At 47.2% G+C, this 3,464-nt stretch overlaps 1 protein-coding gene across 1 annotated transcript in view; it reads left to right on the top strand.

Moving 5' to 3' along the window:
- The window catches only part of Gdf9 (growth differentiation factor 9), a 24,152-nt gene that overhangs the window by 3,223 nt on the left and 17,465 nt on the right, over positions 1–3,464 (top strand). The window lies entirely within an intron of this gene.

Below are 3,464 nucleotides of genomic sequence, written 5' to 3'. Positions count from 1 at the left end.
TCAGAGATCGCGGCTTGGGTGCACCGGTGCTCCTGAGTTGGCGATTTTAAATTTCCAAACCTGAAACGTAACTACTTTGGAGAGCTTAATTTTTTTTCCCCCTTTGAGCTATACTTTCCTTTTCACCCAAGTCTTACTTTGGATGGAAAAATGTCCTCATTAACATAGATTTTGGCCGGGGAGACAGCTCAGCAGTGTAAGCGCCTGCCTGGCAAGCGCAAGGTCCTGGGTTTGATCCCCGGTTTAAAAAAAAAAAAAATTGGAATTGCAGTTATAAACAGTCTTCTGTAAATGAAAAATAAATTCCTGTCAATGGCATAAGTGGTATGTGTTTTATTAAATACAGATTACTTTTTTTTTTTTTTTTTTCAGAACTGGGGATTGAACTCAGGCCATTGCGTTTGCCAGGCAAGCGCTTATTCTACTGAGCCATCTCCCTGGCCCCCAGGTTGCTTTTTTAAATGTATTTGCAGGGTCTCACTGCGCAGCTCTTGTGGCTCCTGGTGAGCCTCCTGCTTTCAGCCTCCCCAGCGCTGGGCTTACAGGTGTGCGCCACCATGCCCAGTCTCTGTGGCCAGCTCAGCGCTCCCTGCGGGCAGGGCTGGCACAGTATGTGGTGCCAGGGATCAAACCAGGGTCCCTGCTCTTGCCTAAGCTTGCCTAAGGAGGCGCTTTAGTCTGCTGAGCTATCTTGCCAACCCGAGATTACTTTTCTATGATCATTTGGGAGAAAGGAACTATCATGGCTGTGTCTAGATGTGCCCCAAGGCCTCAGACAGTAATGGGGGCTTTTAAGAGGTGTCTGAGCCCAGAGGCTGGGAGCAAGGATGTATAGTTACTAAGTTAGTCCGATGACTGATTTGGCCCAGTTTTGGCTGGATTAAGGGCATGAGTTCTGCACCTGCCCCAGATGGGGTACCTACCTGTGACATAAGGGGCAGACAGACGCTCCCCCTCCCTCCCTTGGGGCCATGACAGACTCTCCTCTGGGACCCTTCCGTCAGTCCACCCTGTCTTGGAGCCAGCTGTAGGCTGAGAGCTCTCCACTGAGCCCAATACCCCTTTCTTCCCTTAACATTAGGTGTTGGGCATTTTGTCTCAGCAACAAGCAAAGTAAGAAGCAGTTCTAAAAGTTGGCTTTGTGAAACACTGACTTTTTTTTCCAGAGTAGAGGGAGGTTATTTTCCTCTGACTCGGTACTAGAATGGAGAGAATCCTGGGATTGGAGCACATGCAGCAGCACCAGGTTGTCCTAGGGTGATGCGTGGGATTGGGTCGCGAGCTCTTATTAACTGGCGCATGTAAGTTGAATACTTGGTATAAAGGAAATTGCCTTAATTTTCTAAGAAATGGACATGATTTTTCAAATTACTTTTCTTTATACATTTTATTTTTTTTTTCTCTATACATTTTAAACATTTTTTTTTTTTCTTTTTGAGACACGATCTCACTGTGCAGTTCAGGCTGGCCTTGAGCTCACTTTGTAGCCCAGGCTGGTCTGGAACACTCAACCAGCCTCCTACCTCAGCCTCCTTAGTGCTGGGATTCCAGGCGCATGCCACTGTGCCCAGCCTATGCTTTACATTGTTAACCTACCAGTCAAGATCAGTTTGATTTTATTTCTGTTTGCTTTCTGCTGACTTCCCTGAGTCTGCCACTGCAGGCCTGTTTCCAGGTGGGGTCAGCACTTCGGCCCTTAAACCAGGCCAAGCTGGGCTGACTGGGTTGTTACTGAGCAGACCTTCCAGGCCCATCATGTGTGTGTGTGCATATGCATGTGTGTGTGTGTGCGTGCGCACACCAGGAATTGAATTCAGGACCTTGTTCTTGCCAGGCCGGCACTGTGCCTCTGAGCTACATCGCCGACCCCCACCAGCTTTTGTGTGGATTTCAGTATCTTCTTGGAATGCCCTGAAGGCACAGTGAGGCTTCTGTTTCAGAATTTTTTTTTAGTTTTAATTTTCATTAGTGTATGTTTGCAATATGTAATGGTTACCCGCTTTGTGGGACTTGCTACCCATATAAACATGTCAATTCTGTTTTCCTCCTTCCCTCCACCCTCCCCTAACTTCTTTTTTTTTGCCAGCATCAGATTATTCTATATTATTATTTTTTAATGTATTTGGTTGTTACAGAGTCTCACTACGCAACTCAGACTCATAGTGACTCTCCTGCTTTTAGCCTCCCCAGGCTGAGATTACAGGCCTGTGGCACTCCACCCCCAGACTCTGGCGGGCTCAGCCTGCCCTGGGGGTGGGGCTGATGTGGCATGCGGTGCCAGGGATTGAACCAAGGTCCCTGCGCTTGTCTAAGCTTGCCTGAGGCACCTTAGCCCAATGAACTATCTCACCATAAGGATTTCTATACCCTTATGAAATTATAAAATGGGTTTGGTGGCACATACCTGTAATCCCAGCATTTTGGAGGCTGAGACAAGAGAATTGCCGTGAGTTCAAAGCCAGCCCTAGCTATATATGTGACTTCTAGGCCAACCTGCAGTACGTGGTGAGACCCTGTCCCAAAACCAAAAACTGAAAAACAGAAAACTAAAATTATCATAAATACAGATTAACAGCCATACTGACAGGCCAAAAACACATAAAATACATAAAGCAATTGTGCTAAAGCTACTTTTAGATACATTGACCATGGTGGATTACAATAATATTTTTTCTATTGTCTTTTATTTTGTAATTACTTTATATATAGGGTTTCTATACAAGAGGAAACCATGGGACATTTGTGTCTGATTTACTTAACATTATGGGCCCAAGGCACATCCATTTTAGCTCTGCTGGTGTAAGCGCAGTTACGCATGTACCACCATAATATACCTCATTTTGGATTTTTGCGACGACGGGGTCTCCCTCTGCTGCTCCAGCTGGCCTTGGGCAGCAGGCAGCCTGCTTCAGCCTCCCCAGTGCTGGAATGAGCCCAGCTGTGTGCCTTTAGCTCTTGAGAAGATCCCTTAAAGGGAAATAGAATGAGCTTTCTGTTACTCTTACAGCTACTGCTACTGTTGCTGTTGTTACTGTTTTGTTACTGGGTGTCAGGGCTTTATGAGGAATCTCCACACCGCTTTCGCTTTCCGCTTTCCGCTTTCCTGCAGCGGTTGCACAAGTCTGCACTCCCACCAGCAGTGTAGAAGGGTTCTTTCCCCACCCGTCCTCAACATTGCCAGTGTTTGTGGCTGTTTACTGTCTTGTTGGTAGCTGTTCTATCTGGAGGGAGATCAAGTCTCAGTGCAGTTTCAGTTTGTGTTTGTTCAGTAGCTAGCTACAAGCGCCAGCCAAAGAGCGCAGCGGATTAAAGCACCTGCAAGCAGTTGCAGGATCTGGGGGTTCTATCCCTGTGCCTGTTGTGTGGGGCCCTGCCGGTGAGGCACGCTGAGCCGGCAGTTGAGACTGGGGGTGGTGACGTGTGCCTGTAATCTCAGCTCTCAGGAGGCTGTAAACAGGCAGATC

The sequence above is a fragment of the Octodon degus genome, unplaced genomic scaffold (assembly GCF_000260255.1).
Source record: "Octodon degus isolate 3935 unplaced genomic scaffold, OctDeg1.0 scaffold00029, whole genome shotgun sequence".
Taxonomy (NCBI): domain Eukaryota; kingdom Metazoa; phylum Chordata; class Mammalia; order Rodentia; family Octodontidae; genus Octodon; species Octodon degus.
The sequence above is the reverse complement of the archived record's forward strand: the minus strand, read 5'-3'. Positions and strand labels throughout refer to the sequence as shown.